Source organism: Episyrphus balteatus, chromosome 2, assembly GCF_945859705.1.
Source record: "Episyrphus balteatus chromosome 2, idEpiBalt1.1, whole genome shotgun sequence".
In the NCBI taxonomy this organism is placed as follows: domain Eukaryota; kingdom Metazoa; phylum Arthropoda; class Insecta; order Diptera; family Syrphidae; genus Episyrphus; species Episyrphus balteatus.
Window position 1 is genome coordinate 66,131,535 of NC_079135.1, and position 14,970 is coordinate 66,146,504.

Below are 14,970 nucleotides of genomic sequence, written 5' to 3' on the forward strand. Positions count from 1 at the left end.
ATATTTTTTTTTTAATTTTAGTTTATTTAAGAATCTAACATTTGTCATAATTGAAAATAAATTATTCCCTTAAAATTTTTTTTTTTTTTTTTTTTCAAATACAAGAAATTGTTATTTCATTATTTGTTTTCTCTTGTCCACAGTTCACCAGTTTACTAAAAGGGGATTCAATTTAAGGAAGACGGGTTTGGTTTACTTCTAAACCCAATAAGAAAGTAAATACAACACATAAAAGGTAAGTGCATTTAATTTATTATGCAAATGAATTTGAAGTTAAAATACATATTTGTTATCATGTCCTAAAATATTTTGTTCATCAAACAGCATTTCATCTTTTTATTCTACCATTATACCTAGGTACTCGTAAATATACTCAAATTTGCACAAGTATACGACCGGAATGCAAAATTTGTAATGATCGATAGCAGAAATCTGAAATCATTTTTCAAAATTAAAATGTTTCCTTGTTAGTTTTCAAAACATACTTATTTCCAATAAAAATAAAGCTTTTTTCAGTAGAGTTTTATACGAGTCGATGATTTTTGGAGCGGACAGCGAGGCAACAAAATTTTGAAATATGTTCATTTTGTCTTTTAAACATGAAATTATTAAAATCTTAACTGTTTTTGCTATTTGTAGGTACTAAATTATATTGAAGTTTTATTTGAGATTAAGGGTCTGTCATGTGTCTTATCATAACTCATTAAGTAGTATTTCCAGGAAGAAGTCGCTTAGAGAGTCAATAGTAACATTTTTTTCAACATAATTGAACACTAATAAAAATATATTAAAAAACCAAATATCCAAATAACAATATCTTTCGATGCTAGGTAGTCAAAGATTGTTTTTTCTGTAATGACAAAAATAATCTGCATTTTGCTTCAAATTACCGCCACAGTTTGTTCAATCAATTATCTAAAAAAAAAAATGCAAACAATCACGCACACACTAACATGCCCTATGTTTAAATTATTTAAAGTGTCTTGAACTTTAAAGATACAAAAGACCTTATCCAATCGCTATCTTCTACGGTCAGAAAAAAATCACTTTTGATCTTTGTATGTGTCCTCGCGGCAATCGTTGTTCTAACAAATCTAAAGGGCAGTCTTTTTATTCCCAGCGCAGCGGCTTGGCTATCGGCGACACGGAGTATTCAAGTCATATAATGAACATACAAGATCTGGGTCCAAATGTGAATATATATATGGAACACATGCATGTGTTGTGTAGTACGTATACGTTTATTCTTCGTTTAACACAAATATTTGCACAAATTTAAATCCTAAACGTGGCTAACTCATTGATTACATTCTCGGTAAAGGACTAGATCACCAGCAGCATATACTCATGTTCCTAACCATGTTACTCTTGGGGGCAAACACTATTCAATCGACCCTTTGTGTACATTTGTTGTATAGCGCGTCATCCTTGTAAAGTTGCATGAGAATGGGATGAGGCTTTAGGCTTTAGACCATTATACACTGGGCAGAGTTGTCATGTCGCGGGTTGTCTGCCTGCATATATGCTAGGCAATTGCGCATATACATCGCGCTTGATAGTTTGAATAATAAATACATAAAAATTGTTTTGTTTGCTCGCAAAGGATGATGTTCTGAGAGGGTAATTTACGTGACTTTGGATTTTTTTTTCTGTGCAGTTCTATTTGGGATGTCTTGAAATAGTTTTTACTGAGTGAGAACACGATCACGACTTGCAAGAACTTAGATGTCAATAATTGCTAAGAATATAAATTTTAATTTGGTAGGTAAATTGAAACTAATTTTGAATGCAATTAAATAGCAATGTATTTAGCTTCTTTTAAAAATAGTTTAAAAACTTCATGGTCTTTGAAAACAAAAAAAAAATCAAACAAAAGATAAGCCTACCTATATCTTCTTAAGTTGCATACGAAAAAGTACATTTACTGCAACACAGACACATAAATATGAAATTATTTATATCCTTTTTCCTCTTAAATTAACAATTGTTTTGTTGGATTCATATAAGAAATCTATTCTTGTAACCAAATTAACGTCTAGCTTGATCTAGCTCTGAATGCTAAAGCTATTATATTCCTAGTATCGGAGATGACAGTGAATAATGTTATTTTGTTGCTGTTAACGTTTTTGTTGTTCACCTCTGAAATCATACCTAAGTGCACAGGATGGAGCTATTAGGAGTAAGCAACATTGTTATACCTTAGTGGCGCGGCAAAAAAGCAAAAAGAATTGACTTCATTACAAAGGCTTAGACCATTCAAGCTATTAATAAGTATTTATGTGATGGTTGTTTTATTTTTATTATTCCGTATCCTGTAATTGAGGTGAGATGCTTGTCTCAAGCAGCAATTACTCAGAGTTATGACTTAAAAGAAGTAGAAATGTTTTATATGGAAGCAGTATCTATAATTAGCAGTTTTGTAAAGGTTTATAAATTTTGCAACATTTTTGCATCAACATTTTTTTTAACTTTATGAAGAAAAAATAAAAAACCACCTTCGGCTTAAATAAAGCTAACAATAGTAAAAGAGGTTATTCTGTAAACTCTGCTGTTGAAGTTTACAAGCAATATCTAAAAGTGCATTTGCAATAAAATTATATTTGAACCAAACTATACATTGGTCTTCTGAATTTTATATAGCTTTTTCAAAAGTTAATAGGTATTAAAAAAAACCTTATTAAGGAAAAATAGAGAAAATTTTCATTTTTAGAATCAGTCTTAAAATCGACAAAAAAAAATAATATCCCTTTTTTTAAATAACCTAAAAAAATTCCTTGAATTTGTTTATTATACTTTAAAATTTAATAGTATGATATAATAATATTATAAGAGAATTTTGAGATAAAAAAAAACATGTTCTATATGAGCACTTTTTTTAATTTTTTTAAATTTAGTGTGGACTTAGAAGCGGGTTTCGAAAAAATCAAACTTATTTTAAAATCGAAAACAAACTGCCTGAACTTAACCAGAGAATTTCCAAAACGAAGCGCCAAAAGGGTTGCTTTCAATATCTAACGTGAAAACCAGTTTTTTAAGAAAATTTAATAAATTTGAACGAACATTTTTAAAGAGACACTCCCGTAAAAATTATAAATTCTTTTTTCCCACACTTTCTCACTCGAAATATTCAAATTGACTTCCTGAGAAGCAAACTTAATTATTTTTTAGGCCGTGAATTGCGTTAAATAGTTAAATCCGTGTTAAATTTTTGACATTATTGAGGTGAACAAAATAATTTCAAAAAAAGAATTTATTGTTTAAAATTTTGTCTGCCTTTTTTCTGCCATGATACTCCTCTTTAATAAAAAGAAAAAAACAAAACCATCTGCAAAAAAAATTTAACTCAAATTTAACCAGGTCCCGGAGCCCAATAAATTTTAAACAGCTGAAAATTTTTTATTCACCTCAATAGTGTCAAAAATTTTACACGAATTTAACTATTTAACGCAATTCACACACGGCCTTAAATAAACACGAATATCTAAGCTCATGATGTAGAGTTTCTTGTGAAGACAAAACATTAAGCTTATATTTGATTTTTGTATTTAAATCGTACCCAGAACTCCAGGATTCGAGTAATACTGGAGTCCTAGGTTCGATTCCTATACTTGCCAATTAATTTTTTTTAAATATTAAATTTTAAAAAATTAATACTAATTAAATTTTTTTCTTCCCAAGAAACTATTATTTAGGCCTCAAACTAAAATTTAATTCAGAATAAAATAACACAAAAATGATCTATTTAATGGCAACCTTATTTTTGTTGGTGTTTCTATTTATTAAAAAAAAAAAATGCGTTGCACTTTATTATGAAATTACACTACTTTTGCTCATTAGAATTTCACATTTTATATCAAATTCAAAAACGTAGGTAATCAAAAGTAACAAACATTTTCTGCTACCACCCACATCCACATAATTTCTTTGGGATCATAGTTTTACTTAGGCCCAAATAAAGCTGATTATTGTTCAAGGTTTTCATTAAAGGCTCTCCACATCATCCATAAAAGAAGATATATTCTGCTTAAAAATGATGAACTGAAAACAAATAACAAGACAAACTTCACCATTTTTGTTTGTAAAAACCCATTAGAGACGAAGAAAATCAACTAATTGAATAGGCCACAAACAATATATCAAAACACAACAACTGTCAAAACCGTCTGCATACAAATAAGCATCCTACTATTCTTTCCTGGAGTTTAACCCTTTTGACTTCCTCAGCTCCTCACAGTAAGTACATTACACTCAAAATGAAAGCACCAAACAGAGGCATCATAGTTAGCCTTTAAAAGAACTAAACCACACAGAAAAAAAAAACAATTTCCTTTTGGAATCGTTTGTCTGACCAAACCAGAAGCATTAACAACACAACAACAACAAGGCACATACAGAGTATAACAAATAAATTTGTTGCTTAAAGAAAACCAGCTAGTTCTCTAGCGAAAAATCAACCAACAACAACAGGAGAAGGAGGACAACAGCAACTTCAACAAGACATTCCTCTGACACTAAGGTCGTTGAATTTCATTTAAACTCCTTTAGAACAGCAGAAGTGTTCTTGCTATCCATGAATTCCCTTGAGCAAGGATAAGAACTAGGCAGCAAAAAAAACAACAAACTCTTAGCAACGGCCACAAAGAGGGATTAGCTTAACTTATCTACCAACTAATCTTTATCTAGGTATAGATGCAAGCGCTTGTCTGCCAAAGCATGGCAACAAAGCACCTAATCATGTCGTCTACCGTGACTACATTGGCCAGGGCTATATTCTAGAAGAATGGTTAAGTCATTCATTAGTTTGGACAGGTTGGACGGAGGCATATGTCTTTGTCAATGCATCTTCAGATTCCTTGAGGGCTAGCTAGTATTCTGTTAAGAGCTTGAATAATACTAATTGCAGCTTGAATTCAACTAAGAAAGTGAAATTGTTTATAGAATAGAATATAATTTCGGTTAACAAAGATGGCCAATGTATACAAATTATTTTGATTGTATGGTAATTATAAGATCATGTTAGGCCTTAATAGCTGTTGATTCTGTAAGCAGAGGAAGATCGTGCTTGAAGTCGAATATCAAAAGTATGCCAATAAAGGACCAGTTGTACAAACGTGTTTCAGCCTTGGTTCAGGAACTAAAAACTTTCCGATTTCGGTGAATAAGCAATGTTTCAACAATAATTATTCATAAAGACTTTGAACCAATGATAAACCTAAGCTTTACCACCGATTTCAGTCGGTAAAAGTTGCTGAACCACGGATCAAATATTTGTTCAACTGGCCCTTAAGCCCTTAAAAGTTAGTTATTGGATTTAACGTCACTATATTTAGAAAGTGATATTAATCGTAATATGCTGTTTAACCACGTTGCACACAGTGATACACAATATAATTGGTTCATTTCGGATTGAAAGTGAGTGTTGAGTGAATATCAGCAACAATCAATATTCGAAAAAAAGCTTTTCCCTTTCTCCGAAGATTTTTCCATAAATTTTAAAAATTCTTTGGACTCCATGTATAACTGTTACAGAGGATTAAATAAAATTGTATACCATGTTTGGGGTCATTACTCTAATACCAACCAGCTGATGATCCACACACCAGGTTCAACTCAAGTAATTCACACTATCCCATCCAGTTTTAAAGAGTTTTTTTGCTGTTTTCGTAAACAGCTTCCTATTTTTTGACCCTTCCTCTCTATCATCCCTAGAAAGTCACTTAGGCAGTTGAATGCACCGAATGGTTTCATAATCCCCCGAGAGCGGTTGGTCGGTGTCCAATTTCATCGCCACACGCACGCTATATGTAGGTATCTAAATTTGCAAAAAACGAAACCCATGTTCTTCGGGTTCCTTATAGTGAAAGAATACTAAAGGCGAACGAGAAAAAAAACATGTTGTGCTGGCCACCCAAAGATGGCGCAAAGTTACTGCCATACTGCCACTCAGTGTACCATAATCTTGTGACAGTTTATTGTCTAGCTAGCGTTTCAAAGTGTACTTTCCTTTGCCGGAATTGCCTATGATGACACTCTCCGGTAGTTGTATGTTTTTTTTTTTGTTTCTCGAGACATTTCATGCAAACACCCGCCTCTGCCACCACTTCAACCGCATATAAACGAAGCTCTGTTCTTTAGCTTCAAGATTATCTAACAAAGTCTAAATGCCATTGAGACAGAATTCTGGTGTTACTGCTGACAGAGAAAAATGTTAAAGCCAACAACACAGCACCGTTCTTATATGATCCTGAAAAAGAGTTTTCTTCTTTTATCGTCTTCAAGAAAAGATGCAAGACCACATTTATGTTACAGGTTATATAGTATAAAGAAAGAATTATACATCCCCTCTGTCGTCTCCGTTTTTTTTCTCTCTTTGTGTCTCCCATAATAGATTTTTCTTAGAAGAATCTCAAAATGTTTAACAGTTAGCCGATTAAAAGGAAAACAAGTTCAAGTTTTGTGAGGAACTGTTTGCCGGTTCTTCTTTGCAGTCCAAGCTGCAACTCGCCGCTATATAGCCAATTTTCATTTGGTCATTCATGATTGCTTTGCTCAATTTGGTTTTTTTGGTCTAAGTTTTATTTTCTTATATCTTTCCATGAGTAGCCTAGGAAGCTCCACTGCAAAAAGTTGAAGAAAAAAAAAAAGAATCTAACAAACGGGAAAGAGAAGGTTGTACTCCATTCCGGCTGAAAACAACTGCATCATCATCTAGCTTCTTCGTCTTCACTTCGACTTCTGGCTTGGCTTGGTGTATATCTAGGCTCCTACATATAAGATAGTATAAATTGCGGATTTCTAATGACCAGAAATGGTAAATGAGAATGAGAATATACTGCGCGCCATTACAGTGTCCAATAGATCGATAAAGCGGTTAATTTTAACAAGTTCTCTTCGGAGCAACTTTTTGGTTCCAAGTTTTTTTTTATATATTTCTTTTTATGTGATACAACCATAAAAACAGAGATGTGGATAGACTTGTGGTGTACTAGGAATTGTTTAGCTCAGTTTAGAATAAAACAGCAGATGTATCTAGGATAAATAAGGAGAGAAACTGCAACAACTGTGGCCATGTCAATGAATCGGATAGTTTTTACGTACAAAACCCACGTTAAGATGATAATGAGACTTGAAGATAAAATTGGCACTTAACCTACTGGCAAAAGATTTGAAAAAAATTGCCTTAAAAAATACTTCTTGTGGAAGATATCCAAATCAATGTCTCTCATTAAGATAACAAAAGCAATTAAAAGTTTTAAATATACAATGTCGTATATTTAGTTCAGAAGTACACTGAAAATAATAAATTTCGTAAAATTACGAAAATCGTTTCATACACTACATTTTCGTTGGCCCAACGAAACTTTCGTTGGCTCAACGAAAATATGTAATATTTCGTAATATAAAAACCTTCATCAATTAATGAAAACGTTTTATACACTTTTTCTCCCTTTTTAGTGCCAAAAAATCCAATTCAATGAAAAGATTCATCAATTAACGAAAAATTTCATACTCATTTTAAAGAATAAAATTAAGAATTTATTCCTTACTTTATCAAAGTTTTAATTAAGTAACGAAAAAATTCATTAACTTATGAAATTCAACATTAACTAACGAAAATCTTCATAAGCTTATGAAAATTCTTCATATGCTAATGAAATATTACATTGGCTTATGAAAAAATACATCGGTTCACGAAAAAAAATCGTTGCCTTACAAAAAAAAAAAAAAAAAACCTAGACTTGTGTGCATTTCTGTTTTAATGATCAAATATTTAATCTTGTTGGATATAGTTCACATTAGGTTTTTGTTTAAAAATCTATGTAAGTTGAGCTGAATATAAAAAATATTTGCGTTTTGACAAGGTGTCTCACGATAAGTCCAAGTGAGCTCCACCGGGTCGAAACGCCAATTTTTGGTTTGGACTGTATTAAATTAATAATTTAACAAGTCCAATAAATATATACTATAATCTACTAAAAAATAATAAATAGGTACAACGAAAAGTTTCGTTAGCTAACGAATATTTTTTCGTAATTTAATTAAAATATTCATAAAATTTACGAAAAAATTCGTTAGCCTACGAAAGTTTTAATTAAATTTTACGTTAATCGATGAAAAAATTTCGTAAACTGATTTTCGATCAAATATTTTTATGAAAAATTTCATTAAAATACGAAAGTTTTCGTTAATTGATGAAGTTCTTCATTAACGTATGAAAGCCATTTCGTTGAGCCAATTAAATTTTTCATCGGCTGAAAATTAATTAAATTTTCGTTGGCTCAACGAATTTTTTTGTTGTATTTACGTAAGGATTTGGTTCAGTGTAGGGAATTAAATTGTAATGTTTAACGATTACAGTGGGATTGCATCTGATTAGAATATCCAGGCTTAATTTATCAAATAATTTTTTATTTATTTATTTTATGCACTTTATTGTTTTTTTTAAGTTATATGTACTTCTACTCTTTTTTTTACAGAGTGAAAATTTACATTTCGACAATAATGTCAAAGTGAATAGTGATCTCAGTACCTAGTTCTCATAATTGTAAAACAGTTTTGCTTGTCATGGCGCAAACATACATACTAACGTGTCAGATGGTCTTCCGAAGTCTTTTGGACCTAGAACACTATCTTGTGGTACCCTAGCCACTGTTTCATTTAACTTAAATGGTCGTTTCCATATCAAACGCTGTTCTCTTATTAATATTCTTTCAAGATTAATTTAATATCTCAAATGTTAAATTTAATTTCTTTCATTCTCATGTGAGGATAGCTGTTTGCATAGTTCTGATGCGACCTTGAAGTGGTTTTCATTTGTTAATTAAACCCCATGTGCAACTGGAAATTATTTCACTCCAACTCAAATAACCAACACATCACATCACAAATTTTGAATTCATTCGTAAATTTTATTGTTCATGAAAATGAGTAGTAAAATTCTTGTGTATGTTCTTGTCACTCATTAAGTTGGCCTTCGTTTTTCAATGGAAACGGAGTTCACTTTTCTAAAATGGATTAAGTCTTATTAAAGGGTTCCTCAGATAGGCTTATTCCCGGGTTGTGATTTTTAGTTTCATATAAAAAATAATTTCAAAACGATTTTTACATCTTTTACATTTCTTATGAATTTTCTGATATTCATTAAATTAAAGTTATTATTTTTGAGATTTTGTTTATAAAATTGATTTATTTAAGGAATTTACAACACAGTCGTGCACTTGATATCCCGTGCAAGTTCTATAAATGCAGCGCTTTCCAGTTCAATAAACAACTCCCAGAATTAAACTGCTTTTCTTAAGAATCAAATTTCTTAATTTAACCGTTTATTTTTTATACACAATTATCATTCATTCGACTACAAAATAAGGTTAACATCTTGTCAGATGTACACAAGCGGCCTTCGAATGTCTTCTTTTTCCACATTTAATTTTTATTTCGCACTTTAGACTTTGAAAAATATCCACTTGTTTGCCTTTCTCTCTCAGAGTCTCAATTGTGTGTAATTCCATGTTGTCAACCTCCATGTTTGGAATACATACACAATTCGATTTTACTCTTCGAAAAACTGTCCTTCAAACAGGATATGAGCAGCTTGTAGAAACACACTTCTAAAGCAAAACATTACCTACATACATAGGTACATTCAACACCAACACATTTTAAAAATTTGCATGTCCAACGTCATTTATTTCAATTTGTATAAGTATGTGAAAACAAATATTTAGGTTATTGCAACTTTTACCTTACAGTTTGGGAAGTGAAGTTGCATTTTTGACAGAATTCATAAATCAATGTTTGTAGACGAAATGTTAAAAATGTTGTCAAGTCGTTACTTAAGTCTATATAATGCTGAAAAGCCGAGATTATTCTGTTGGAATTAAGGCCTTTTCATTTATTCAAAATTTTAATAATTTACTGTTTAATTTGTGAAAATGATTTGGCATAATATCTCATTATATTAATTCTAGTTACACAACTTATTGGTTCAGAATCAGTAAAATTATAGAAATACACACTCGAAAGAAAATGTTTCTTAAAACCAAAATTATGTTATGTATAATGTTAAGTATTTTAACAACGTTCCCTCTCAAACTATTGTGGTTATTGCCATAAAAACACATACATATCTACACCTCAAAAATATACTATATACTCTCATAACAGTTGTTTCTGCAGCAGATACAGATAGACCACAATATACAATAGCTTAGGTGAGCTCAGCTCAGAGTGTATAAAGGCCAATTGAAGAAAGTTTGCTGTAAGAAGCTAGTGTTAGTTGTTCTTGTCGACGATGCTCTTGGGTTAACAATTGCACTCGATGTAGGTTAGTTAGTTACTTGTTACCGGTTCGTTTAACAGTTTGCTTTATCATCATCGGTGGGCAAATGATTTACGTTTTCTTTTTGTCTCACACAATGTCAAATACAAAGATCATAATTTTGTTTTTTTTTTCTGAACTGAAAATATCTGCATTTCAAGAGTTTATATATATATTTTTTTAATTCTCAATGCTTTTGAAGACTCTGTACAGTTGTTAAGTTAGCCATGCTAATCTGTTTGTATGGTTTTGGATAGATTTTTTAGTATATGCCCACAAGTATGTTTAAAGAAATTCCTAAAGAACTTTTGAACACATTTTCCAAAACTAGAAAAATGGTATATACCTACACTTCTAATATAAGTTTGAACCTCAGAAAATCCATATATTGGTACTTACGTACCACCACACATTGGTCTGATGAATAAAACCATTTTTATTTGCACTAAACCGTATTGTTACCCAAGTATATTGGCTTTAAAACTAAAAATTCCTTTAAACAAAAGAGCTGAGCAGCGAACTCTTTTTTATTTTTCATTATTTTTTTGCATTATATGTAATATGCAAGCTGACTTCAGTAATAGTTTTAAGACACATCAACTAATTCATATAAAATCTCTGTTATATATATCTTCGGTTGGAAGTATCTTTGGAAAACAAGGTTTATGAACACAAGAGAGCAAGCAAAGTGTATTTTCACTAAGTCTCATGTTATTGTTAGGAGACTTTGAAACACTACAGACAATTTTGCGGCCATAGAAAATGTTTCGAAACAAGTTCTTGTACTCGATAATTTTTTACTTGTTTTTTAAATTCTTTAAAAATTCTGAATTTGTATAATTTTCCTGAACAAATTTTGTCTGTAATCAGTTTAAGTCCAAATTAATAGCATTTTCCATATGACTAAAATGGGAAAAGTTATTTTTCCCAAAAACGGCTCAAAAGATTTTGATTAAAGAAACTGGTGCAAATAAAATTCATCTTTTGAAATGAAAAAAATATTTTTGAACCGTTAATAAACATTAAACCGTGTTCTTAGTTTCTGACTTTCTCAGTGTAGACGTTATATTAAAATGTCAAAAGATCAAAACTTCCAGTTTTAGATGTTTAAACAATTTTTCAATTTTTTTTTTTTAATCAGTTTTATAAAACGGGTCTGTAATTTTTTTTAAATTTTGTTTTTATGTTTAGAAAAATAATATTTGCAGTGGACATTTCAATTTTTTTGAAATTTTGTATCAAATAAAAACTTTTTTTAAACGGTTTCGAAAAAAAAAATTCAAAAGTTTTTTGTTATACAAAAAATTAAATGGCATCCCTTTAAAAAGGGTGTTTTCTTTGTTTTAAAACTCAATTGTAATCCTTTTTTAACATTTTTTTAAAATTAATACAAAAATTGATTAAAGTTTTTGTTTAGTACTATAAGAAACTTTAGAATTCGAATTCGAAAGTTGCTTAGATCTAAAGCAATGTTTACCAAAAGAACAAGTACGTGCAACCCAGTCGTGCATTTTATTTTTTAATTTTATGGTTGCGAACACACAATTGCAGGAAAGTATGTCGCAAAAAAAGGCAGAAATCGAAAATTCCCTTTGACGCCGAAATGCAAGAAAAATGCCTTTACCAGATAAAAATAAAATGCACGACTGGGTCGCACGAACTTGCTCTTAGAGTTAAAGTTGCTTAAATTTTTAAGACTTTTTATATAGAAATTTGGAAAAAAAAAAACAAAATTCGTTTTTGAAAAAAAATAAAATAAAATCTGAAATTAAATTGCCCTCCAAAACAAGTATGCAGTTTTGATTGATATATTAACATGCATTTTTAGAAAAAAATTTTCAAAATCGTTAGAGCCGTTTTTTAAAAAAACTAATTTTTTATAAATATTTTTTTGGAAAAAAAGTTTTAAAATAAAATTAGTATGCCATTTGGTAGAAATCACTAATCAACATCTAAAAACAAAATTTCAAAAAAGTTCAATGTCCCGTTTTCGAAAATTTGATTTTTCAAAAAAAAATTTTCAAATTTTTTTTAAAAATCCAAAAATTATTTTTTTCAAAATTTTATTTTTGGCTTATATTTAAATTATATAAATGCTTCTTCACAAAAAGTCTCGTTGAAATCGAATAAGCAGTTTCGGAGATAATCGGATTTGAAAAAAAAACGGTTCTATGGCAGGTACCGTTAATAATGATTTTCAAAAAAAATTTTTTCTATTGAAAGATAGACTTTAGCTTAAAACTAACATAACGTTAACTCTAAGAAGAACTCAGATGGCAACCCTGCAAATTTTATTTATGAAAACGTCCCAATGCAACAAACCTTTGACATTTGCAATGCTTTTGCGACAAATTTCCGTAAATCTTTTGTTGATGAGGCTTTTGAAATTGACGAAATATTTTTTAGAAATCTACAAAGCTATTCCCAAACGTGTTGTAACAATATCCCTGTACTAGAAAGTACTGTTTTAGAAATTCTTTCATCGTTGAATGATGATTGTTCGGTTGGACCAGATGGTGTCCCTCCAATATTATTGAAAAACTGTAGAAACTCGTTATCTAAGCCCCTAACGTATTTGTTTGAACTTTCCCTCAAATCTGGACAATTTCCCATCATTTGGAAATCATCATTTCTAACTCCTATTTTCAAGAAGGGTGATAAGACAGATATAAAGAATTATAGACCTATTTCAAAACTATCGTGCATTCCGAAGATTTTCGAAAAAGTTGTTTGTGAGAGTGTAGCATTTTTCAGCCAGAATCCTTTTATATAAATGCTCAAATGCTTTAGAAAAAGGAATGCTCAAATGCTTTAGAAAAAGGAAGTGAAGTTGATTGCATATACACTGATTTTTCTAAAGCGTTTGATCAATTAAATCATAAAATTATTTCTTTCAAGCTAAAAGCTTTTGGTTTTCCGCCTTTTTTTATAGCCTGGATAGAATCATACCTTGAGAATAGATCCTATCAAGTTAAATTCAGGAACTGTCTTTCTGATTCCTTTATTGCTCGCTCAGTTGTACCCCAGGGAAGCCATCTGGGTCCATTTCTTTTTATACTTGCTATAAATGATGTAACTTCATGCATTAATTCAAGTGAAATTCTTATATTCGCCGATGATATGAAGATTTTTAAGACAATAAAAAACAACCATGACCGGATTCTTCTACAAGCTGACATTGACAGTTTTAGTGTTTGGTGTGGGAAAAACGGTCTCTCTCTCAACCCAGTCAAATGTCAAACAATTACTTTCTCTCGAAAACGAGTCCCGAATGCCTTCGATTATTGTATATCGCAACACAAGCTCTGTCGAGTATTTAGTTTTAAGGACTTGGGTGTCCAATTCTGTTCAAATTTAGAATTCACCGAACACATTAATTTCATAGTAAACAAAGCGAGCTCAATGCTTGGATTTGTAAAACGCTGGGCAAAGGAGTTTGACGATCCATTTGTCACACTTTCTTTATACAACTGCTACGTTCGACCCCACCTCGAGTACGCTTCCCAAGTATGGAGTCCTTTTTATGAGGTTCATAAGAATCGTATAGAATCAATCCAATATAATTTCATACGCTTTGCTCTGAAGGGTCTACCTTGGACAGATCCTTACAACTTACCACCTTACGATCAGCGGATTCAACTTTTAAACATGCAAACTTTGCAACAAAGGCGTGTCAATAACGATATTATATTCTTTCATCAATTAATTAATGGCCAACTTGACGCTCCTGACTTATTAGGTTGCCTTGGCTTTAACTATCCGGGAGGATCTCACCACCTACGAAGATTTGAACTCTTACATATTGACTTTCATAGAACAAACTATGGTATAAACGAGCCTCTTAACCGAATGAGCAAACTTTATAATTTAAACGATATTGACTTTAATATGAGCAAGATGAAATTAAAAATTTTATTTCGAACCAGTGCTCCACAGACGTGATTGTCAGTTAATGTTTTAATTAGATTTTTAAATTGTAAATATGTTAGTATATCATTTTTAGCTAATATTAATTGTATATTGTGCATGTGGATAGTATTTAATTGTTTTTGTCCTACTAACTACTAACACATGCACTAATGATGAACCCTCTGATAGTAGTATACAGCTTGCTCTAAGCTGACTACATCAAAGAATCTGAAGTGAAACATTTGAATTTTTTAAACAAAATCGTTAGAGCCGTTTTCGAGATATTTCAATTTTACTAAAATCGGTATATGACAAGTACCGTTATTTTTGGTACAAAAAAATTAATTCCAAAAACCCCTCTGAAGAGTCGCCAAATAACGCTACATACCAAGTTTGACATTAATCGGTCCATCCGTTTAGGCTGTAGCTCCTTATACAGACAGACAGACAGACTGACAGACAGACTGACAGACTGACAGACTGACAGACAGACAGACAGACAGACAGACAGACAGACAGACAGACAGACAGACAGACAGACAGACAGACGGACTTCCGGGACCCACTTTTTTGGCATTGTCTACCATCGTAATGTCATGGAAAAATGTTATCTCAACTTTTTTTTTTTGTACGAATGCATAACTTGATATACAGGGTGTCCCAAAAGTAATGGATCAAACGAAATATGCTGATAGGTCAACTTTAGGGCTCTCAGAATTTGGTAACTTGTTCATCCCAAATCC

General features: G+C 31.2%; 1 protein-coding gene across 2 annotated transcripts in view; it reads left to right on the forward strand.

Annotated features, from left to right (window-relative positions):
• LOC129908488 (uncharacterized) overlaps positions 1-14,970 on the forward strand; it is a 133,375-nt gene that overhangs the window by 79,145 nt on the left and 39,260 nt on the right. For both annotated transcript variants that reach the window (XM_055984983.1, XM_055984982.1), the window contains exon 2: positions 144-235. The gene's annotated coding sequence lies outside the window, so the exon portion shown is untranslated. The remainder of the gene's footprint in view (positions 1-143; positions 236-14,970) is intronic.